General features: G+C 47.7%; 1 protein-coding gene across 1 annotated transcript in view; it reads left to right on the top strand.

The window, feature by feature from the left end:
* Window positions 1-5,532: 5,532 nt before the first annotated feature.
* LOC138286979 (zinc finger protein 850-like) overlaps window positions 5,533-26,008 on the top strand; it is a 444,405-nt gene continuing 423,929 nt past the window's right edge. Inside the window, exon 1 of the mRNA XM_069227343.1 lies at window positions 5,533-5,779. The gene's annotated coding sequence lies outside the window, so the exon portion shown is untranslated. The remainder of the gene's footprint in view (window positions 5,780-26,008) is intronic.

Raw genomic sequence — 26,008 nt, 5'->3', positions numbered from 1 at the left:
TCCTACTATACCACTGGTGTCATATGTACAATATCCTAAGAAAACACAATACACAGAAGTACTAAAAATAAAGGTACTTTATTTTTATGACAATATGCCAAAAGTATCTCAGTGAGTACCCTCAGCATGAGGATAAGTTATATACACAAGATATATGTACACAAACCAAAATTATGCAGGTAATAGCAAAAAGAAGTAATGCAAGCAATGTAAAGTTACAGTAGATTGCAATAAGAGCACATAGGTATAAGGGCAACACAAACCATATACTCCAAAAGTGGAATGCGAACCACGAATGGACCCCAAACCTATGTGAACTTGTAGAGGGTCGCTGGGACTGTAAGAAAACACTGAGGGTTAAAAAAATAGCCCACCGCAAGACCCTGAAAGGTAGGTGTAAAGTGCACCTACTACCCCCAGAGAGCACAGAAGTCGTGATAGGGGGATTCTGCAGGAAGAACAAACACCAGCAATGCAACAACAGTGGATTTCCAGACCTGAGTACCTGTAAGACAAGGGGACCAAGTCCAATAGTAGCAACAGTGTCGAGAGTGGGCAGGAGCCCAGGAAATGCCAGCTGAGGGTGCAAGGAAGCTGCCACCGGTTGGAAGAAGCTTGGAGTTCTGCAAGAAAGAAGAGTACTAGGAACTTCCCCTTTGGAGGATGGATGTCCCACGTCGTGAAGAAGCTTGCAGAGGTGTTCCCACGCAGAAAGACCGCAAACAAGCCTTGCTAGCTGCAAGGGTCGCAGTTAGGGTTTTTGGGTGCTGCTGTGGCCCAGGAGGGACCAGGATGTCGCCACTTGGATGAGGAGACAGAGGGGGCGCCCAGCAACATAGGGAGCCCTCACAGAAGCAGGCAGCACCTGCAGAAGTACCTGAACAGGCACTTAGAAGAAAAGAGAACCGGAGTCCACCGGAAGTCACAAAAGGCAGTCCCACAACGCCGGAGGACAACTCAGAAGGTTATGTACTGCAGGTTAGAGTGTCGGGGACCCAGGCTTGGCTGTGCACGAAGGAAATACTGGAAGAGTGCACAGGAGCCGGAGCAGCTGCAAATCACGCGGTACCCAGCAATGCAGTCTAGCGTGGGGAGGCAAGGACTTACCTCCACCAAACTTGGACTGAAGAGTCACTGTACTGTGGGAGTCACTTGGACAGAGTTGCTGAGTTCCAGGGACCACGCTCGTCGTGCTGAGAGGGGACCCAGAGGTGATGCAGTCTTTTGTTGCCTGCGGTTGCAGGGGGAAGATTCCGTCGACCCACAGGAGATTTCTTCAGAGCTCCTGGTGCAGAGATGAGGCAGGCTACCCCCAGAGCATGCACCACCTGGAAACAGTTGAGAAAGCCGGCAGGATGAAGCGATACAAGGTTGCTAGTAGTCGTCTTGCTACTTTGTTGCGGTTTTGCAGGCGTCCTGAGCAGTCAGCGGTCGATCCTTTGGCAGAAGGTGAAGAGGGAGATGCAGAGGAACTCTGATGAGCTCTTGGATTCGTTATCTGGTGAGATCCCCAAAGCAGAGACCCTAAATATCCAGAAAAGGAGGATTGGCTACCAAGAGAGGTTAGAGCCTATCAGAAGGAGCCTCTGACGTCACCTGCTGGCACTGGCCACTCAGAGCAGTCCAGTGTGCCACAGACACCTCTGTTTCCAAGATGACAGAGGTCTGGCACACACTGGAGGAGTTCTGGGCACCTCCCCTGGGAGGTGCAGGTCAGGGGATTGGTCACTCCCCTTTCCTTTGTCCAGTTTCGTGCCAGAGCAGGGCTGGGGGATCCCTAAACCGGTGTAGACTGGCTTATGCAGAGATGGGCACTATCTGTGCCCATCAAAGGATTTCCAGAGGCTGGGGGAGGCTACTCCTCCCCAGCCCTCACACCTATTTCCAAAGGGAGAGGGTGTTACACCCTCTCTCAGAGGAAGTCCTTTGTTCTGCCTTCCTGGTCCAGGGCTGCCTGTACCCCAGGGGGGCAGAAACCTGTCTGAGGGGTTGGCAGCAGCTGCAGTGGAGACCCTGGAAAGGCAGTTTGGCAGTACCCGGGTACTATGCTAGAGATCCGGCGGATCATGGAATTGTCCCCCCAATGCCAGAATGGCATTGGGGGGACAATTCCATGATCTTAGACATGTTACATGGCCATGTTCGGAGTTACCATTGTGACTCTGTACATAGGTAGTGACCTATGTATAGTGGACGCGTGTAATGGTGTCCCCGCACTCACAAAGTCCGGGGAATTTGCCCTGAACGATGTGGGGGCACCTTGGCTAGTGCCAGGATGCCCACACACTAAGTAACTTTGCGCCCAAGCTTCACCAGGTGAAGGTTAGACATATAGGTGACTTATAAGTTACTTAAGTGCAGTGGTAAATGGCTGTGAAATAACTTGGACGTTATTTCACACAGGCTGCAGTGGCAGGCCTGTGTAAGAATTGTCAGAGCTCCCTATGGGTGGCAAAAGAAATGCTGCAGCCCATAGGGATCTCCTGGAACCCCAATACCTGGGTACCTCAGTACCATATACTAGGGAATTATATGGGTGTACCAGTATGCCAATGTGAATTGGTAAATTTAGTCACTAGCCTGTTAGTGACAAATATGGAAAGCAGAGAGAGCATAACCTCTGTGGTTCTGGTTAGCAGAGCCTCAGTGAGACAGTTAGGCATCACACAGGGAACACATATAGGCCACAACCTTATGAGCACTGGGGTCCTGGCTAGCAGGGTCCCAGTGACACATAACAAACATACTGACAACATAGGGTTTTCACTATGAGCACTGGGCCCTGGCTAGCAGGATCCCAGTGAGACAGTGAAAACACCCTGACATATACTCACAAACAGGCCAAAAGTGGGGGTAACAAAGCTAGAAAGAGGCTACTTTCTCACAATACCACACCCAGAAATAGAACCAGAACCACCAACACAATGACACGTTCATCTACACAAACACACTGAAACAAAAGCACACCTACACACATGAAAACAGCCAAACAACCACACTCACTTGAATATTGCACACAGCACATCACACAATCAAATACACACAAACACCAGACCCACATGCAACTGTCACACATATAGACACAACCACATCACTCACTCCAGCTCCCTCTGCCTCAGCCAGCAAATCATCTCCCACCCCTCCCAAGTAAAAGCTTTGAGGGGCCAGATATCTGCCCAATAGATGCCCATTTATGATGAGGACACCCCTGAACTATAGGCAGGAGACAACTGAAGGGCAACAGAGCCAGGGGAAATTGTGCCATCCATTTTTCATTGTCACACGAGTTACATTGACAAAATAATGTACATAAGAGTAGGAGTACATGTCAGACGGCTTGAGTCCAACTGTCACACTGTGTGACCCACATTATGTATTGCACTACAGTTCATTGTGTAACTAGAATGTAACTGTTGTTCCAGTGAGATATATGTACTGAGACACATTCACAACTGTATCAAGAGACTTAGGGGACACAGAATAATAGAACAAGTGTTATTACCAATTGTATTTATCTGCATTTGTGCCTTCTAAGTTTAAGCCAGTGTGTAATAAAGAAACCATTTTGGGAAATGCCCTCTAGTTCACACGCTAGTATAGGAACCTACAAATTCAGATATGTGCAAATAACCATTGCTTCTAAACTCCATATCTTGTGCCAATTTCAGATATACATAGGTTTCCCTGATACCTATTTTTTACTCTTTATATTGTACTGTATAAATTGCTCTATAGACGGTACAGAATGAAAAAACACTGCAAAGTGCAGCTCCGTTACTGGCTCTGGGTACCTTGAGTTCTTGGAAAACTCACAAACCTTATATATTTCTGCAATCAAAATCATCTAGCAGATGTAATGTTATATTGCTTTTGTAGAGTGGTCATTGTGACGAGAAGTTACAAATTAAAAAGTTGTCACAAATGAATGTTTTTTCCTACTAATTTTCAATATTTTTTTATTTCAAAGCTTAGGGCCGGATTTAGACTTTGGCGGACAGGTTACACCATCACAAACATGACGGATATCCCTTCTGCCGTATTACAATCTTCAAAGGTTATTATGGGATTGTGATACGGCAGACTGTATATCCGTCACGTTTGTGACAGAATAACCCATCCGCCAAACTCTAAGTTAGATCCTCAGTTTCTTTGGGAAAACCTTGAAGAATCTACACAAATTACCCCTTTTTTAATTCAGAAGTTTATCTAGTATTCACACATATATACCTTTCCAGGATTCACCATGAGTTTCACACCCATTTCCACCACGAACTAGAAGGTTGAAAGCACCAAAAACAGGCAACATGGGCAATCTCGTGAAAGCTGGAAAGATGGTGATTTTAGCACTGCAAATCTTTTGTTAATGCCATTTGCAGGAGAAAAAAATAGACACTTTCTTCAACAGCACTTTTTTCTCCCGTTTTCCCCCCAAAAATTACATTTTGTTATATTTTGGCTAATTTCTTGGTCCCCCTTCAGGGAAATCCACGTACATTTAGAATCCCAAGGACGTTGGAAAAAAATGGAGGCAATTTAACGTGGCTAGGTTACACACGAAAAAAAGTTATCGAGGCCTAAGAATGAACTATCCCAAACAGTGAAAAAAAAAAAGGTTAGCACTGGGGGCGGGTGGCAACAAATACTTAACACTTCTGTCTGATAAGCCTTAACTGCTCAACCACACAACCACAAGCACTTGAGCTTATGAGCCCTGTAAACCAATAAGAGTTTTGCAGACTTTTTGCATAGTGTGTCCTTACAGTGGTACCTCTACATAAAAAGCCAGCTTCCTACACGAAGGACAAGAAGTCCCACTAGAACGTCAGCGGCTACCAACAAACCATTCTCAGGACACCCCAGCCAGTCTCACCAGTCATCCAGACTGCCACCTATCTGCCAGGCCGCATCTCCCACTAGTTGGCCTCATTTTTCACCCCAACACACACCAACTTGACCACAGGTTTTCCTTAGAAGGATCTCAGCTGCCACCCAAATAGATGCCAATATCCACCAGTCAGACATTCGTAACTCACATGACTAATCTGTAGATTCACCAGGACAAATCTCAGGAATGACCAGTCAAACCTTGGGAACCACAAGTCAGACCTAAGAACACATGATCCACCAGCCCCTGCTGGCCCCTGAGAAGGGCCTCAGCCCCTACCAGATTTCACCTCCCAGACCTGTTACCAACCAGGTATTGTCCCACTCCCAACTATACACTCCAGCCAGGACTCGCAGACCACTGACTAAATGAGGCCTCGCCAACCACTGTCCAGATGCCAGTGCCTAACTGATTGTGCCCCCCCACCCCCCTCCGGCAGTTATTATAGGCTATGCTTTCAGCCAATCACAGGCTGTCTCGGGCTACTTTTTTTTTTTTTTGGGGGGGGGGGTAATACTTCGCGCCCGACACTCAAAGGCTATCTCGAGCTATTTGGGGGGGGGGGGGGGGGGTTACACACACACCCAGCCAATCACAGGCAGTCTCGCAAGCCTGAGCCTTTTGCAGCTGCAGCCAATAGAAGCAGCCATAATTGGAGTGTACCAAAGGCTACGGGGTGGACGTTTTAATGCAAAAACGGGGAAGAACTTCTTGTGTTTCCCCTCTGTAGTCTGAACCCGTCGGTGTCCAGCGCAGCAACAGACCACAGTGAGAGAAGGCGGCTTCGCTTCTTGGCTAAAAGGGAGTATCCGCTCCTTCAACAACTATTGGGAGAGGGTGCGGGCAAGAGCTGCCGTCTTTGGAGTTTGAGTCTAGCCGTCGGTTCAGCTTCCCGTGAGTCTGGGCCAATCACTTAATGTCCCCCAAACCCCAACAAACGTGTAGTGTAACAAGTATTCATGTAAAGCGCTCTCATACCTTCGAGTCGAAATTGCGCTATACAAAACTGCAAAAATAAAAAAATGCTGAGCATGCGCGCAGGGCAGCCATGGGAAGGGGTATGCAATTTTATTACTTACTACACCCAATATGGCCGATGCCGATCTTCTTAAGCGAGAGTTGCAGCTAACTAAAACAGCTTGAGCGCTAACCGAGATGTAATAAGGCGCCTTCTCTGGACACCATGTTCTTGGCTAAAACTTTATTGCTGGTGGTATTGCAAAGTATTATTTGGCAGCCTACTTTCCTAGGCACAAGCCTGGCCCTCTGTGTCGATGCCATTTGTGCAAATAGGGAGTATTTGAGACGCGTTCTTCCATTTGTTAGCCATTCACCATGCAAGGCTGCGAGTAGTATTTTTTCATTCGATAAAATGTTAAACTGGTATCCGCATGGTCCATTCTGGTTTAAATAGCTACCCAATATGGGAATATGTTTGTTTTATTCAAGAACGTTTGCTTTACTGAACACCTGTTACAGTGTTGCCGTGGGTGTACATACTGTGCGTTTTCCACATCTTCAGCTATTTTTTTTTAAAGAATAGCCTTAGTCTCTACTTAGGATGCTGGTTAATGAGTCACTGGCTTGGGTAGTTAGTAAAACTACGCGACAGTAACAAGAACTTGTCCAGTGCACCACTTTGTTGTATTTATTATAGTTCCTGTATTTTGTTCCAGCAAGTGGCATATTTACCACTTCATAACTGGTAGGATTGTATTACTGACATCCAACTGTTCTTGATGGTGACATGAGCCGTAGTCCACACCCACTTTTGAACCACACAGACGGCAATGATATAAGTGTCTGTGGTGAACAAGGCACCTTCGTGCATTGAACCACCCCCTCTCCCCCCGCCCCCCACCTTCTATGGAGTGTCAAACTCATCAGACTTGACAGCTATTTCAGTGCTGTGAAGCAGATAGCTTCCTTGGACCCTGCTTCAGTTTGCAAGATAAGAGACCTACCAGTTTTTCAGATCTGTCCTGCTACAGGTCACAGACAATGATCAGTGCAGCATATTGGTGCTATGCGTGCTAGGACCCTTATAGTTCTGGGCGGACTCTGAACAGGAACCACATGATATGCGGGGGGGTGTCAGGGTGTGGTTCTCGGAAATACAACATAATGGAGTGTGACTGGATGTTGGAGAATAAAAACATGTTCAGCCACAGCTCTAGTGTGAGGTGTAATCTATTTGCATGCTCCAGGGCTGGGGAAGACGCTACAATCAGGACAAAGCTTTGACAACATACATTTTGCCCACTGGTTAAAACTTATTTAAACATTCACTGAGCCAAAGGAAGTAAAGAAATCCATAGGTAACTTAGCTGTGTGTCTTTGTCTGGCATTTGCAACCTGCAAGATATACTGAAGCGAAATACGTTGAACAGACAGATCGTGAGGGACCTGGGTCTGTTTTTGGCAAGTATTTTTGACATGGCATGTCAGAGTACTGGCTAATTTACTGACTGGGGATCTGGAGGTACACAAAAATGGTGGAGTGATAGAGAGCCCACATTAGTGTGGTCATGCAAAATCATCAGAAAATAGAATTGTGTGCTGCTGTATGTGATAGTAGGCTTTGTGAGAAAGTAGTCTCTTTCTAGCATGGTTACCCCAATTTTTGGCCTGTTTGTCAGTGTGTTTGACTGTGTCACTGGGATCCTGCTAACCAGGACCCCAGTGCTTATGATGTCTCCCTTTTACATTTGGTTGTTGGATACTGCTAACACAGTATTCCACTCATAATTGGCATACTGGTGCCCCCTTATTAGTCCCTAGTATGTGGTACTTAGGTACCCAGGGCATTGGGGTTCCAGGGGATCCCTATGGGCTGTAGCATTTCTTTTGCCACCCATAGGGAGCCCAGGCAAAGGCTTCTACAGGACTGCCATTGCAGCATGTGTGAAATGGTGCATGCACCCTTTCACTGCCATTTACACTGCACCGGGTCACTTATAAGTCACCCATATACCAGGCCTTCCAACCCTGAAGGCTGGGTGCAGAGTACCTGTGTGTGAGGGCACCCCTGCACTGGCAGAGGTGCCCCCACATCGTCCAGGACCATTTTCCTGGACTTGTGAGTGCCGGATGCCATTTTACACATGCACTGTACATAGGTCACTACCTATGCACAGCTTCACAATGGTAACTCCGAATATGGCCATGTTTGGTATCAAACATGTTGGAATCATACCCCAAGGCTTTTTCAAGCATTGGTTGTATGATTCCATGCACTCTGGGGGCTCCTTTGAGGACCCCCAGTACTGCCATTACAGCCTTCTGAGGTTTTCCAGGCAGCGCCAGCTGCTGCCACCTCACAGACAGGTTTCTGCCCTCCTGTTGCTCGAGCCCAGGAAGGCAGAACAAACCATTTCCTTTCGGAGAGGGGTGTTACACCCTCTCCCTTTTGAAATACGTGTTACAGGCATGGGAGGGGGAGCCTCTCAGAGCCTCAGGAAATGCTTTTAAGGGCACAGATCGTCCCCTCCTTGCATAATCCAGTCTTCACTGGATCACGGACCCCTAGTCCCTGCTCTGGCGTGAAACTGGACAAAGGAAAGGGGAGTGACCACTCCCCTGTCCGTCACAACCCCAGGGGTGGTGCCCAGAGCTCCTCCAGAGTGTCCCTGGGTTTTGCTATCTTGGATTCCAAGGTGATGGGGCACTCTGCCAGCATCTGAATGGCCAGTGCCAGCAGGTAACGTCAGAGCCCTCCCCTGATAGGTGCTTACCTGGTTAGGTGACCAATCCCCCTTTCAGGGCTATTTAGGGTCTCTCTTTTGGGTGGTTCTTCAGATTCGGATTGCAAGACTTGCTTTACTTCACCTTCTACCTAGAAAATTGCACCTGGAACCTCCAGGAACTCTACAAACTGCAACAAAGAAGCAAAGACTACTTCAGCAACATTGTAACTTCAGCTCCTGCCAGCAACTGCAAATGTTTCCAGGTCGTGCATCCTCCGAGGACTTGCCTATTTCTGCCTGCACCAGAAGAACAAAGGAATCTCCCTTGATTGAAGGAGTTGCTTCCCTGCTTCAGCAGGCACCCCTCTGCTGCAACGACCGCTGGCTTGGGTCCCCTCTCCCGCCGAAGTATGTGGATCCAGCAACACAGGTGGTGGACTGCTGTGGTTCCGACGGTCTGGAAGTCCAGCTGTCCAACTTTGGTGGAGGTAAGAGCTTGCTTCCCCACGCAAGACAGTACACCTGGGCACCGTATGTTTTGCAGTTGTCAAGGCTTGTTGGTATCCTTCCACGAAGTTCTTTGTGCACAGTGCGGCTCCGGACTCCAGCACTCCTTCCTATGATGCACAGCCTCCTGTGTGGCTCTCCAGTGGTGTGGGATCCCTTTGTGTAGTGCTGCATGGGCCTCCTTTTGCACCTTCCTTGTCCCCGTGCTGTGGGACTCCTGTGCACGCTGCCTGGTCTTCTGAGGGTTCTCTTAGTTGCTGAGAACCCCTTCTGACTCCACCTCCTGGGTAGAGTCCGCCAGGTCCCTCCTGGTCCTGGGCAGCACCATTTTCCGGTAACTGTGAGCTTTGCGTGTGCCAAGGCTTATTGGCGGAATTCAGCGACACAAACCAGACTGCAATCATCCATCCGGTGTGGAACATCATCTGCACCAACTAGTAACCTGCCTCTGTCTTCTCGGGTGCAGTTCTGACTGTTGTTCTTCACCGGTAGTTCTTCTTTTGCACCTTCATCTGAGTTAGCAGGGGCTCCTGTTTTCCCTGGACTCTTCAGTGCTTCTTGGGTTTGGTCCCCTTCTTCCACAGCTCTTCCGGTCCAGGAATCCATCATTGGTGTCCTGCAGTCTCTTCTGGTTCTTGCATAATCTTCTATCACATGTTCTTGTGTGTTCTAGGAAAGTTACTGTGATTTACTCCTGCTTTCCTGGGCTCCGGGGTGGGTTCTATTACTTAGCTTTGTTGTTTTCTAATACTCCCAGCGCCCATCTACACTTGCCTAGGTGGGAAACCAACATTCGCATTCCACTTTCTTTGTATATGGTTTGTGTCCCCCCAGGCCCATTTCTAACTGTTGTGATTTTCACTATTTGCACTGTTTTTACAGCTATTTCTGCATACTAGTGTATATAACTTGTTTATTACTTACCTGCTAAGGGAGTATAGTCTCTATGGTATTTTTGGCATTTGTGTCACCAAAATAAAGTACCTTTATTTTTGAAACATTGAGTATTTTTGTTCATGTGTGAATACTGTGTTACTACAGTGGTATTGAATGAGCTTTGCATGTCTGCTAGTTAGGCCTTGGCTGCTCATCCACACTACCCCTAGAGAGCCTGGCTTCTAGACACTGACTACATTTCACTAATATGGGATAACTGGAACTGGTATAAGGTGTAAGTACCTTAGTTACTCACTACAAAGATGCCAGCCTCCTACAAACATACACAGTAATACAGTGAAAATGCCACAAAATGGACACCATACCAGTTCAGAAAAATAGGCAATATTTATCTAAATCAAGCAAGACCAAAACAACATAAATCCAACATACACAAGTCAAGATATGAATTTTCAAAGTAAAGAGTCCTACTCCGTAGAAAACAATGGAAATGTTGATTTTACACGTAGTACCTGGTTTGCATCAAAAATAAAGCAGCACGGGTGAGCGTGCATGGGAAAAAGTCAGCAATGCGTCGATTCCTTACTCGCAAGTGAGGCTGTGTGTCATTTCTTCTCCGGTTGGGTAGGTGATGTATCATTTTTCTTCCCCAAAAGAGAGCAATGCGTCGGTTTCTGGACAGGGCACCTAGGATCCGCGCAGGTTCACTGTGACTGGCACCAAGCAATGATGCGTGAGAAAATTGGGCGCACCTTGATGGAAAACTGCGCTGTGTGAGGTTTGCATTGTTTTTAGTAGCCGCAAGGAGGTGTTGCATCATTTCTCCATCTGCGATGCATTGAAATCAGGCGCGTGGTGTGTCGTTTTTCTGCCGCATTGCAGATGGTGCGTCACACTTTTCCCCGCACGGCTTCCTGTGTGTGGATTTCCATCCTCGTTCTACCAGCTTCACCTTTCATGGGCCTAGGGACTGGATAGGGCACCATTGGCAGGGCAGGAGTCTCGGCAGAGCAGCAGAGGAAGTCTTTGATGGCCCTGAGACTTCAAAACAGGAGGCAAGCTCAGTCCAAGCCCTTGGAGATTCTTCACAAGCAGGAATATACCACAAAGTCCAGTCATTGTCCCCTTTCACAGGCAGAAGCAGCAACTGCAGGATAGCCTGACAGCACAGTCACAGGCAGGGGCAGCACCTCTCCTCAGCTCTTCTCCTTGGAAGAGGTTCCTCTTGATTACAGAAGCAAAATCAAAAAATCTGGGGCCAGATGTAGCAAGCAGTTTTTCCCATTCTGTGTCTATGGGAAAATGTGTTCGTACATATGGCCCCTGGGGTTTTGGGTCCACTACTTATACCCCTTTCTGCCTTTGAAGTAGGCAGACTTCAAAGGAAAGTCTCTGTTGTTCACAAGATCCTGCCTTGCCCAGTCCTGGCCCCAGACACACCAGGGGGCTGGAGACTGCATTGTGTAAAGACAGGCACAGCCCATTCAGGTGTAAGTGACCAGTCCTCCCTCCACTCTAGCCCAGATGGCTCATCGGGATATGCAGGCTACAACACAACTCCCTTTGTGTCACTGTCTAGAGGGGAGTCACAAACAGCCTAACTGTCAGTCTGACCCAGACCGGGAATACACAAGCAGGCAGAGTCACAGAATGGTTTAAGCAAGAAAATGTCCAATTTCTAAAAGTGGCATTTTCAAACCGACAATTTAAAAAGCAACTTACCAAAAGATGTATTGTTAAATTGTGAGTTCAGAGACCCCAAACTCCACATCTCTGTCTGCCTCCAAAGGGAAACTGCACTTTAAGGATATTTAAAGGCAGACCCCATATTAACATATGAGAGAGAGAGAGAGAGAGGCCTTGCAACAGTGAAAACCACTTTTGGGAGTATTTTACTGTTAGGACATGTAAAACACATCAGTACAAGTCCCACCTTTAACATACACTGCACCTTGCTCCTAGGGCCTACCTTAGGGGTGCCTTACACAGGGCTAAAAAAATCTACTCGACCCCTTGCTATGGAGAGTCATAATTGATCAGGTTGATACATTTTTAGGACTTACTCGCCCCTTCTGGCAAGTTGACAAAGAACAGGTGTTCTGTTCAGTCAGAAAGTGGAGGGGCAATAAAAGATGCCTTTAAATCTTATTGTTATGTCACATTTGCTATGTGTTCACAGACGGAGGTCAAAAGTCAGCTTGTCTTACAATTTATTTTCCTTCTGAATGCAGAGTTCCTGGACTTTGTAAGGTGAACTGTGTGACCTGCTGTTTAGAGTGTAAAATAAAAGGATATAGGGTTGTTCCTAACACAACTTTTTAATGACTAAGTCAACTGTACAAACATTTCAAAATAATTTTCAGTAGTTGTGAAAGCCCATTGTTTAGTATTTCTGTGTGATGATTATTTTTAATAGGATGAAAACAAATCTGATTACTTTAGGTGTTGATGTGCAAAGGATATGTTTTCTGAAACCCAATTTTCACAGATTGCTAATACACTATATAGTTTTATCAGTAAAACTAATAGGTCAATGGTTCCCTATATGTGGGCTAGTTTCTTGTGATGCATGCAGCAAACTTTAGCGTACTTAAACAAAACAGTTTTTTTTGTACTGCAGCAATTCTGAGCTTACATATTTGAATCTGCAATCATATGTGAGAATGGCGACTCTGTCTTAGTCTAGAATCACACCATTTGAGACCCATTTACAGGTCAAGTACAATACAGTTAGATTGAGTAGATTATTTAAGTTACTCGACCTGCAGGTCTAATAACGTTTTTATGATATTTGGAGGCCTGTAACATGCATAAAAAGGGAAGGTTGGGGGTGTGGCTTCGGGCGTCAAGATGGCGGACGCACTTTGATTGCTCCGAACCCCTCTGGTGTCCCGTGCCCAGAACCCATCCGATACGATCGTGCCCCGCCAATCCTCTTCCCCCCTCAAGAAGCCTTGAGTAGTCAGTGGTGGATGCCACACCGAAGGCGCGGTGGCAGAGGGATGTCGCACTAGAACCTGCAACACCCGAGTCCATCCAGCCTTGTCATGGGGAAAGACAGACTCAGCAGACAGCCACTCGTGTCCCAACAGTGTATTGATCAGTTCACCATTCAGCCGAACCCTCAGGGGGCTGTTGCCTTGGCACTCGGGATCTCTGCAATAGAGGGGCTAGACACCATCCTGCAGGCTATTCAATCCTCGCAACAAGCCGTCAAGAGTAAGATTGGTGAGGTGCGTGAAGATGTGGGCCTGCTGCGACAGGACCTGCGTACAGCAGTAGGCCGCATCAAAGAGGTAGAAGACAATGTCTCAACAGTGGAGGACGAGGTTACTGATCTTAAATCTAAAGTTGTCCAGCTGCTGACCCATACAGGTGAGCTCCACAACAGAGCCGAAGATGCAGAATATAGCTTCAGACGCAATAACCTACGCTTCGTAGGACTCTCAGAAGGGGCAGGGAAGGCCCAGCCCGCCGAGTTTCTGGAACAATGGCTTCGAACCTGGTTGCCAGAGCAAAAGCTGTCCTCCTGGTTCACACTTGAGCGGACCCACAGAGCACTCCTGCCTAGGCCTCGGCCAGGGGGCAAAGGAGGCCAATAATTGCCAGGTTTCTTAATTTTAAAGATCGAGATGTCATCCTCAGAGAAGCGAGAGCGCAACCTGATCTCCTATGGATATACCATAAAATTCTATTTTTTCCAGATTACAAGTGTGTGGTGCAAAATAAATGCTGCTCGTACGAAGTGGTTAAACATAAACTTAAGAGTGATGTGGATGTCCTATATGCTGATGTTCGCTGCACGCCTCAAGGTCCTGTTGGATGGGAAATCCTTCTTTGACTCCCCAGAGACTGCCTGGGACTGGCTCACCGAGGAGCATTATGTTGCCCGTATGGGGTGGGGAGCAGTTGGGGGGGTTTGAGGAAGTATTTGCAGTAAGTTTTGAGAGCAAGTTACAGTTGTGTTTCCTATGTATTAACACTTTTCTTTCAGATGGTCACGTCATAACTTTAGACCTACTTTTTTGCACACAACCCTTCTAGAGGGGCTTCTTACCTGCAGGCCTATTCCCTTGGGAATCTTGACACATATGAAGTCCTAAATGCAATCGAAGACTTCCCCTGCACACTCCTGGGCTCCTTGAAACAGTCCTTTCTTGGAATGCCAACAGACTCCTAGATAAGATTAAACGGTCATCGTTTTTTGGCGCCGTTCGTTGCTTTGCTCCTTCTATATTGTTGCTCCAAGAAGCACACCTGCTGGGCACTTGACGCCCCATGCTTTTACGAGGCGGATACAACAGGGTATACCATGCAGGCTTTTCAAGACGCTCTAGGGGAGTAGCAAAACTATTGCTTGCTGCCGATGGTGACGACTGCAACTAAACTAGACCAGCGGGATCGATATTTGACCATGTCTGGAACACTGAACGGCCAACCAGTTAACCTTCTGAATGTGTATGCCCCCCCTCCGGCGCACTAGAACAGTTCCTAGAGACCCTCCAAGAGGTTATAGTGCAACTTTCCCCAGGTTTAACACTCCTGGGAGTGTGACTTCAATGCGGTCATAAACCCGGAGGCTGATGCTACTAGTACACCGCCAGTGAGTCAGAGCATCCGAGCCAAGCAGCTGCACCGCTGGGCCGATGGTCTGGGCCTTTGCAACATGTGGCGGGTATAGCACCCCAGAATGCTGCAATATACGCACACGTCGGCAGTGCATCATACACATGCGAGAATAGACCTCCTTTTCATGCCAGCTCCAGATGTCCTCCGGGTTGCAGACACACAGATACTCCTATGGGATCTCTGATCATGCACTGCTTCTTGTGCCTTTAGGCGACCCTGATGAGACGCAGCGCCCCCTGTTGAACGCTTGGTACCTCCAGATGGCGCCTATGTCCAGGCCCTGAGAAAGGAACTCACATACTCCTTCACACACAATGTTGGCTCAGTGCAGATGTCAGGCACACTATGGGCTGCTTGCAAGGCCACCCTTCAAGGGCACGCTAGACATCTTCTCAGGATGTGAGAGTGCGTGAAGAACCAGCAGGTGGCGAGACTTGAGGCCCAGGCATTACATCTAGAAATGCAGCTCTCCCCACCAACCATGCAACCACTACCAGACAACTGGGGTTAATTAGGGAAGAAATCTGTAATCTTACCCTTGAATCTGCAAAGCACATGTGGCGCGCCTCTACCGCCTTAATATATGGGAGGGAAGACAAGAACGATAAACTGCTGCACTGGCTGGTGTCCCGACCCCTAGCTGATAGAATTGTCCCCGAAATCATTGATGACTAGGGCTTTGCCACTTACTATGCTGGGCTTTATACGGAGTGACCGCCAACCCAGTCGGAACAGGAGGCCCTACTGCTACGTGACTTGTCCCTCCCCCGAATCTCTGGCGCAGAAAAAAAGAACCTTGATGAATCCATGACACTGGAGGAAATCAGGGAGGCTATCGCAGTGCTAGACCTGGCCAAGACGCTGGGCCCCGTCGGTTTCCTGGCAGTGCTCTACGCAAGTGTGGGGATCTTTTAGCCCCACACTTGTTAAACCTGTATGCCGAAGCTGAGCGGGCAGGAAACTTCCCCTTTGACCCAGTTGTGACTGTAGTGATTCCGAAGTCCCACCCACCCTCAGTGTATTGCTCTGCCTACCGCCCTATCTCGCTCCTCAATACGGAAATAAAAATTCTCTCCACAATACTGCCCACTAGGCCAGAGAGGGTGCTACCCTCCCTAATCTACCCTGATCGATGCAGATTCATACCAACTAGAAGCACCCGGTACTGCCTCCAGCGGCTCCATGCGGCTCTGGCCTACCGCCATTCTCTGCCCCCACGCTTGGTGATGCTCCTTATAAACTTCAAAAAGGCATTCAATAAGGTTAATTTGTCATATCTCTTCCAGGTGCTCTCATAAAAGCAGGGATTGTTCCTAGATATTGGATACTGGTGCAGCTCCTTTACTCCAACCCAACTGCCCAAGTACGGGTGAATGGAGTAGTTTCGGACCCCTTCCTGCATCAGGCGTGGAACCCGCCAGGGATGTCAGTTACCCCCACTTCTCTTTGCCTTAGCGATCGAACTGCTAGCGAAAATCATAAGAGAAGACCTGCTAGTTGGCAGATGGGCTTGGCCCGCCGGAAGAGAAGACCGCATTGCCTTGTACACAGACAATGTACTCCTCTACTTGGCCAATCCAGCCAGTAGTGGACCCTTGTGTCTACAACTAATGAAGCTATTCTCCGAGGCCTCGGGCCTAATCCTGGCAAATCTGTACTGGTCCCGTTACATCCCGTAAGGGACTGCTATGATTGGCAGGACAATATCCCTATTCAGCGCAATAGCTTCTGATACATGGGTATCACCGGTGCCCTATAGCCCGAGCTAGCATGGTCCCTTAACATCACACTGCTCACCCAGAAGATTAAGGACGACCATAAGAGATGGCAGACCCTGCCCCTTAGTGTCCTGGGGAGAGTAGCCTTATTTAAGATGATGATCCTACGCCACTTTCTTTTCCTTCTCCAGAACTTTCCCTTTCAGCTTGCCAAGCGATAGTTTAAAGAAATATACTCAGTGGCGGACAATTTCTGTGGTATAACTCCCGGCCATGACTTGCACTTCACAACTGTCAGCTCGGCATCCATGAAGGGGAATGTCCAACTTATACTTTTATTATCTAGCCACACAACTGATGGTACTTAATGACCAGTTGGGAGGCAGAGGTCAGACCCGGCGTACCAGCTCAAACTTACGACCATGGGTTTCTCCAAGCTCCTAGAGCTACTGTATGGTGCCCCTTCCCCACAGAGATTCCTGAAGTGGTGAGGGTGGTACTTACAGGGTGGAGGGCAGCGCAGCGGAAAACAGGGTGGTGGGCAAACCTCACCCAGCAGACACCACTGTGGCGGGGGGGGGAACATGGCTCCATGAAGTCTCCACTTTGGAGGGGTGCCATAAATGGGATAGCATAGGCATTTCGCTTCTGAGGGATGTCTGGGTGGTCTCTCACATGCTGTCCTTTCAGAAACGACAAACAGCAGTACTCTCTCTCAAAGACCCAGTTCCATATAAACCTGGGTGCCCACGTCCAGGCTGGCACGGTCCTCCCTGAGTTTAGCCCAGTAGAGGTGAAGGTCCTGATGGGTGGTTTGGGCAAGGGCAGGGTGTCCCAAATATATCGTACCCTGATCACCAGCACAACGAAACTGCTCACAAGTCTCAGAGAGTGATGGGAAGGTTGGCTGGGGCAGATGGAGGAAGAGGACTGGTGCGACACCTAGATGGACACAAGGAGCCTGACCACAGCCTCCCGCCTCCGTTTGGTACAAGCATATTACTTGCATGCTGCATACCTTACCCCTGATAGAATGCAAAAGGCAGGTCTTCAACCCCACTCTGCCTGCCCTCGTTGTTTATGACTCAGTGCATACTTTTACCACATGGTGTGGGTCTGCCCATGCATAGAGGCCTACTGGCGAGCGGTGACCGCTGAACTTTCCAGAGTCCTGGCTGTGGAGGTGGAGATGGCCCCATTGCCAATACTTTTGAGTGTCCTTGAGAGAGAGAGAGACTATGTTCTGTCTCCCTCAAGGACACTCAAAAGTAGGGGTTAGTAGGGCAGACCGTGCCTTCCTGGGGACAGCATTCCTGGTAGCAAAGCGTGACATAGCTGCCAAATGAAGTTTGGAGGCAGCAACAACACTTACTCGGTGAAGGCGGGGGTGGGCTGGTGTGCTCAGCAGGAGAAGCTAGTCTATGAGATGCGAGGGTGCCCAGCCAAGTATAATAAAGTGTGGGGTACATGGGGAGGGTTTTGTGACATCTAAGAATGAGTAGTCTCTTGAGCACGACATTGGCAGCTAAATATGGAATTCCCTGGAGAGTACAATGTGTTAAGAGAATGTTCTGTCAAAGCCAGTCTGGAATAATGCAATGGTGACATATCAGTGGTGCAAATGTGGCCCGTTATTAAGATGTTACAGCAATAAAATCAATATAGATGTTCATATTAAAAAAAAAAACAAATCTCACTGCTCCTGGTAGACCCCTCCCAATCCGGTTTCCAGGCCAGCCACAGTACCAAGACCACCCTGATTGCTGCCACGGATGACATCCACACCCTGTTTGGCAGAGGAGAATCAATGACCCTGATCCTCCTCGACCTCTCTGCAGCGTTCAACACCATATCCCACCACATGCTCATCAAGAGACTGCACCAGATCGTGATCCAAGGAGACGTCCTCGGATGGCTCGCACCATTCCTCACAGGATGCTCACAGAAAATCCGCCAACGACCCTATACGACCCTATACCTCGGAATCCACAATAGCCATCTGTGGAGTCCCTCAAGGCTCATCCCTCAACCCCACCCTCTTCACCACCTACATGACCACCAAGACCAACTTCCACAACTGCATAAAGAACGTTGCAGCCTAGATAAATGACGGCTGTCTGAAGCTCAACAAAGACAAGACCGAAATGCTCCTCTTTGGCAACTGTGCCTCCCTCTGGAACGTCACCTGGTGGCCTGGTGAACTTGGACTCACCCCAACACGAAAAGACCATGCACGCAACCTCGGCATTATCATGGACAGCAAACTCGCCCAGAAACGACAGATCAACGTAGTCTTCTCTGCCTGCTTACATACACTCTACATGCTCCGAAGAATCTGAAAACTGCACCCCATAAGCACAAAAAAAACAGTCATGCAAGCCCTGATCACCAGCCAACTGGACTACGGCAACACACTGTATGCAGTAACCACCACCAAACTCACGAGAGGGCTCCAAACGACACAGAATTCAGCGGCCAGATTGATCTTCAACTGGCCCAAATGGACCACACCCAACACCTGAGGACCCTCCACTGGCTCCTCATCCAGAAAAGATGCCAAATGAAACCACAGATACATCTACAAAACCCTCTGACCAAGGACCAGCATAAATGAACCACCGCCTGAACTTCCACAAACCATCCAGAATACTTCGCTCTGCATTCCTCGCCCTTGCTCAGACATCGCACATCCACTGAGGCCACAGCGGAAGCTGCTCCTTTTCCCATCCTGCTGTCAAGTCCTGAAACAAACGAAAGGCGGCATTGTCTGACGTGGACTTCCAAACAGCGCCTTTACTGACTGACTTCAGAAAGAACCTCAAGACCTGGTTCTCCGAATGAACCCAGTAAACCAGCGCCTGCATACCCTCACAGATAAGCCGTGCTATATAAGTACTGATTGATGAAGAAATAAAGTGGTAGATTGGTGCAAGGCCCAGAGCTGAAAGAGATCATGCATTACATAAGACTCAATTTGTCATTTCTAGAGCAGAAACAACCAGTTAAGACAGAGGACTTCTAAAAACGAACCGGCTATCTTGCCCTTTCATCCATCTATCAAAACAATAATGGGGAATGAGTGGGAGGAGAATGACAAGACTTCTTTTCCAAGGTTCCTGTCCCACAGATATACTGTACAAAAGTTTGGGGAGGAGTTTTCATCAGTGGTGAAGGTGGACTCGCTGATAGTGAGTCTTGCGTCTCTGGGTACCATAATCTCATAAGAGGCGAGTATGCTGGATCCTGTAGATAAGAGTGTCAGTATGGTTGTGAAACGCACATATGCACCTACCAGTTTTCTATTAGAGCAGCAGAACATTCCTCCTACACCATCTAATTGCTAGTAAAAGATTTTCAATTATTGGCAGATCTCATGGGAAAGGGTGCTGATTTGACACAGACGCTTGTGCTAATGGAGCAGCATGTGCATCTTTTATCGGACATTTTATATGGTGCCCTGAGTGCAGCTGCATTTACGGCTGGTTCCTCCATAGCAACAACAAAACTGATACGGCTCAGATGCTGAAAGGCGGAGGCATCACAAAAGGCAATGTGCTATTAATGAAAATAGTTTTTTCAGGATTTAAATTGTTTGATCTCTGCTGGAGGGGATTCCTGAAGACAGAAAGTGTTTGTCCCTTGCCAAATTAGCTAGAGGAAGATTTTTTTTGTTTTTTGTTGGACAAGAAGGGCATTTGGTCCATCCTTTCAGGGTAGAGTGAGTAAGCCAGAAGAAATCATGCCTCATTCCTACCCAAGACTTGTATTTCATTGGGACACTTCAGAACTAGTGAGGGGAAAGGTGTGCTTGTCTTAGTACAGAAACCACAAGTTCATGATCCAGACTATGACTTTATTGGCCACACCATCACCTCCAGTGGGACAGTGGCTAAGACTTCAAGATAAACCTCTTGTTGGGTCACTGAGATCTGACGTCACAGACTTTTACTTTAAGTGTCCCAGAGAACTTAAGACGAGGCAGCTCTTTCCTTGTAATGCCATCGAAAGTAGTCACAACAGATGCCAGCAAAGAGGGTTGTGGTGCTACTTTGGAGAGTATAACAGCTCAGGGAAAATGGTCTCCTCTTCAGTCAGTGAACCCCTTGAACTGCAGAAAATTAAAAACTGTCCATCTCGCACTTATAGAATTAGCGCCACATTTAGTAAATCATGATGTCCAGATGCGAACAGACAACAGGGTGGTAATGGGCTATGTGAATCACCAGGCAGGATGCAGAATTCAGAGCATCTCCCTGATACCTCAAGAGATTGCTATCTAAGCGAAATCCAGTATGAGCTCTGTTTCAGCCACCTACCTGCCAGGGAAACTGGGTAGCAGCCAGATTGACATAGGCATGTACATTCAAGTCCTAAAAAAGGCTGCAGTTAAATATGGTGTGCAGCTGGAAGAAGACAGACCACAATCTTGCTTTCTAATGGAGACCCTCCTACCGTTTCAAGCCAGAAACCAGTTTCTCCCTGTGCTATTGATCAACGAAGGCAGGCCTTCAAAGAACCCACTACTTGTAGAGCCGTGGCTGCAAGGGCGGAGTAGAAGTACAAGCACTCTTCAAAAGACCCTGCATACATCAAGGGCAAAGTGCTGATTTACGCGATCATTACCTTGGCAGCACGGAAAAGGGCCAACATTCCCTCAACATCTGGGCCACCCACTGACAAGGAGAGTAAGACGATGGAACTCATGGGCGGGAAATTTGAACCCAGTGCAGCAAATCAATGGTGCATTGCTAATTCCAATGCTTCCTTAAATAGACATGCCTACCAACACTGGGAGATGATGGCTGAACTGATGAAACACCTTCCATATCAGTACAAGAAGACAGCTGCATATCTGACTGAAGAGGGAAAAAAAACCATCACCAACACTAGCCTGAAATCAGCATTGGACGTGGTGGGAATCTCAGGCCACCAAATAATGATAGGAGTTACCCTATGCTGCCACTCATGGCTTTAAATATCTGGGTTCAAGTCGGAGGTACATGTGACCATTCTAAATACTCCTTTCAGTGGGGAACAGTTGTTTGAGAGCATGGTTAATGACACATTAAGCTAGCTCAAAAAAGATAACAAGACAGCAAAATCCATGGGGGCTTTGCAGTTCAGATGAGGGCTTTGAAGGGGGGCAGTCACATCATGCAGGCCCTCGGGAAGAGGCGACTTCCAAACAGGAACCTCCCACCAGTCATTCCAGGGCAACAGCCAAACACCATTACCCCAACCTGGCTGGCAATACCAGCAACAAGGGAAACAGTCCTTTCAATGACTAGTAAGTGGGAGGGGGCAGCCTCACAGAGGAAGCATATTCCCCACCAAGTGACTGTGTAGGAGGCTGGCCCTGTAGGTAGTGTGCAAAGCTAGGCACACTGTGCGGGGGTGCAAGCAATTGTACTCACAGCATCAATCTTGCAACTTGCATACTCAAATGAATAACTGGAGACCAGTACTTCAGATTTTTATGAAAATTTTAAGAACAAGATCATCAGAATTGGTTAGGTACTTTTTGAGATATGAATTTTTGAAGTTTAATTAAAATAGTATTTTTGTGCGTATATACGCACCATAGGAGTCAATGGAGGATAACATTTAAAAATGCATATAAAATCACACAGTTGGCTTACCAAGTTCTTCTTTTGCAGGTTGCTTAAGGCACTTGTGGGCACAATGTACCAGCTGGAGACGTTTAGGCGGCTCCTGGTTCCTTCGGGGGCAGTGGGAAAAGGTCTCTGGAGCTGGTGCAGGGCCACTGCGAGGGGCCACTTGGAAAAGCATTGCACAGGTAAGTTTAAAGGTGAATTCTGGGGGACCCATTGGAGTGTCGAGGTCGCAAGGGGTGGGGGACCCTTAGGGCACAGTTGGATCTTTGGTGCAGGGCACAGGGTGGCCGGCTGCAGAGTGAATTGGTGAGCCAGGAGCTGTACGCCAGGGTGTCCGTAGACACAGGAGGTAAGTCTGTTCAAGGGTCGATTGCAGGTCACTCTGTTGAGAGGGCCGAGTTGTTTCCGAAGTCCCTCGACTGGGGCTTCCTCCAAGTCCTTTTACAGTCAGGCGGGGGTCTGTTTTTCGGGTTGTCTGAAGTCAGATGACCAATACTGGGGGTATTGGTACGGTTCAGCCACTGTAGGGTGCAATGCCACCAAACTTGGCACAGATGCAGGGTTTGCCCTGGCGGTCTTTGGTGTGAAGTTTGGTCTGGCTGCGGTGTTCAGGTCTGGAGTTAGCGTCCGGTCAGTGAAGTGGACTTCACTCTTGTTGGTTCCTTGTAGATTTGGAGTGGTACCTCCAATCTGGAGGAAGTTCTCTGGCAATTTGTGAAGCCTGGAGGTCCTCTGGGGTTCTTTAGAGTTTTTCCAGGTGTCAAGTAGGTCCTCAGCTGCGATTGTCGGGTCCTGGGTGCAGCAGGCAGGGTTTGACACCTTTTATTTGTGCAGCAGGTCCACAGTTCTCGTGCCATTGAATCTTCTTGTTGCTGGTCTTCTTCTGTCCATCAAATCAGAATCTTTAGTCTAGGAATGCCCACTGAATACTGTATTTAGTGGGTGTCTTGGGGGGAAACTGTTAGTGACCAATAGGGCATCTACCTTAGGGTGGCTACACCCACTAAGTGACCACTTTCCCTGGCAAAAGGGCACATCCCTACACCTGATTGGCTATTTTCCTTCCATCCACCTTAGGGGTAGTGCATGCTAGAAAGGGCCGCTCCTCCTGTCCTTTGTTAGGATTTCCTGCAGTTGCTCCCGCAAAAAGTGGGGTTTTGCAATGGCGGCGACCACCTGCTGCTAACAGCAGGCCTGGCAGTTAGCCTGTTGAAGCTCAGCAACAAGGCAGTGCACATTCCTGAGGGATGGGGTGTTAGCACCTCCACCCAGGAAGGGCTTTGTTCTGCATCCAGAGACCCTCACCCCGGGGGCCAGATTTGTGTCTGGCGGTGGCAGAGTTAGTCAAGTCCAGTCAGAAACCATGCCAGGGTAGTTACCTTTTCCAGGGGTCACCTCTAAGGTGACCCCTGGATACATTTGTATAATAAATCCAACACTAGTACGAGTTTGGATTTATCAGTCTGAGTTATTTGATACCAAACAACCCGGGGTTCATAGTGGCCATCATGTAGCTGTGAAACTCGTATTGACCAGTGTCCAGCACATGTTCTGTTCACTCACTATGTCCCAGGTTTGGCAAGGACACAGTGGGGCGTATTGCTCATGCAGCTATGCCCTCACACACAGTATAGTGCACCCTGCCTTAGGGCTGGATGGCCTGCCATTGGGGTGTCTTACTCATGGTGCATGCAGTGTATAGTGGACAGGGCACACAGGCAGTGTGACATGTCGAGTTTGTGCTTTAGGTTTGTACCAGAGCACTCAGCCTACAGTGATAGGACTGGGTGCATCTGGATGCATGGCCCTATAGTGGGGCACAATCAGTGCTGCTGTCCTCATGGTCCTGCCCTTAGTACCCTATGCCCTGGGTACCTAGGTACCATGTCTAGGGATTTATAGTGGCAGCTAAAGGTGTTGCCAATTGTGCCCATGCATCACAGCAGTTTAGGGAAAGACCTCTGGCCCAGGGAACCTGGTTAGCAGGGGCCCTGGGCAGTAACAACTTCTAAGCTACATCACATACCAGGCAAAGAGTGGGGGCTAACGATGCCAAAAAGAGACCTTTTCTCACACTTTCCAGAGACCGAGGACCTTTCACTCACAACACCAGTGGAAGGCATAACAGACAACAGCTTCTCCCACACGACACCAGTGGGAGGCAGAATAAAATACTTCTTTCAGGAGTGGAGGAAAATAACATCAGACAAATGGATCCTAAACGTCATTAAATATGGATATTGCATAGAATTGGACAAGATACCCCCAAACAGAGGACCAAAGAGGAAGGTTCATTCTAAGTAAGACATATCTTGCCTACTCAAGGAAGTCCAAGAATTGCTGGAAAAGATAGCAATATAAAAAGCCAAGGGAGAAGATAGGGGAAGATGAGATGAAGGCGCTGGCTCTCCAGGTGACTTTACTTAAATTATCAGACTAGCTTCTGGGGCCAAGTCTTTCTCCTCTCTTGGAAGTCATGAGAGCAAAAATGTTACCATCAAGATCCTATTGAACTGAAATATCACTGTGCAAAGACAGTAGCACACTGAATAAATTCATTATAAGGATCTACAGACGTGTTCTCTGTCTACTGTGCAGATCAGAATGGAATTAGATCTCCCTGACCAGCGGACAGTTAGCCCTAGCGCCTTTCTCAACCTGTGTCACAAAATAAAGGTGGCCAGGGATTGCAGCCTAGAGGCTTTATTGTGGGCTGAAATCAACACCAGCAGCCCAAGGCGAACGCACCATCAGTTCCTTGATGACTGCCAGCATATCTTGGATGCAAATGATCTTGGCGCTGCTAACTTGAGCCAATTGTCCTTTTAAATTCATCATCAAAAAATGTGTTCATCTTTGGTCTTATCATTCCGACAGGTCCACCTTAGCGAAGCGCAAGTATGCCTGGGCGGTTATCAGCACCTATCAGCCTGCATCTTCTTCATCTTACCTTGCCTGTACGTATTCCAACCTTCTGAAGGCAAGATTTATGGCTCTCAGACTTAAAGAGTGGGCATTCTTAAAACATCTTGTTAGTTGGCGCCAACCTACGGAAGGAACTACCTGGAGGAGCTCTGGCCAGAGTGAGGAATCATTTGAACACGTTCGCCTTTGCCCAGTCCGGACAACCTTGGAAGTCTGTTCCTGTGGGGAGGTTGTTATTGCTGCTTTTAACCCAGATAACACCTCTGTAAACATTCTGCTGACCAAATTTGTCCACCTTGCTGTTAACAAGTTTATCCGCTCAAGGGTATCACCTGGGAGTTATGCTCTTTCCCCTTGTGCTCTTTCATCAGGCCTGGTTTAGCTTAGGGCTTTCTAGCACATTAATTTGTACCTCCTCCCTGTCTGGAATCCAGTGTGTCCGGTAACATGAACTCTTCTCCAGTCTTTATTACACATATTTTATGAGCATGTGCCACATTTTTTGCTTTTTAAATGCAGCAAGTTTGTACTTCCTTCTTCGCTACTATGTTCAGTTCTTGCCATCAATATGCGGTACTGTCTTTCTCGCTGTTGAATGCTGCAGGATTATTTCTCTCATACGATGACAAGCCATCATTTGTGTGTTTTATGAGTTTCTTAATGTGTGCAAGGACCTTTGTGCTACGTAAAACTGTTACCATTGAAGTTTTTATTGTTCACATTGTAGTCATTATCCGGCCCCACGCTATTACCTGTGTTGTGTTGATGATTTTTGTGTGTTTTCTTGTTAGACTTCACTTGTAACTTAATCAGTTGCTGCAAGAATCTGGTTTTGCACCAGTACGTTGGAATTACTTTGCCCTACACTATTGCCTGGGTTGTGTTGATGACTTTTGTATGATTGTATCTTTTTAGATTGCATTATTAATTTAACCAATTGCTGCTGCTGTCCAGTTTTGCTCTAGCACTTTGTCGATGATCAGGATGTCATGTCACCTTATGAAGTCATTCCACATGCTCGAGAAGCATACACAGTACCACAGCTGTTCATTGATGGCAATACTGCTGCTTATCTGGCTGCTGCACTTTTGTTCACTGTGACACTGCAACTTGCATATGTCTAGTTTTATGATTTAACTGTATTTT

This window comes from Pleurodeles waltl, chromosome 4_1 (genome assembly GCF_031143425.1).
Source record: "Pleurodeles waltl isolate 20211129_DDA chromosome 4_1, aPleWal1.hap1.20221129, whole genome shotgun sequence".
NCBI lineage: Eukaryota > Metazoa > Chordata > Amphibia > Caudata > Salamandridae > Pleurodeles > Pleurodeles waltl.
The sequence above is the reverse complement of the archived record's forward strand: the minus strand, read 5'-3'. Positions and strand labels throughout refer to the sequence as shown.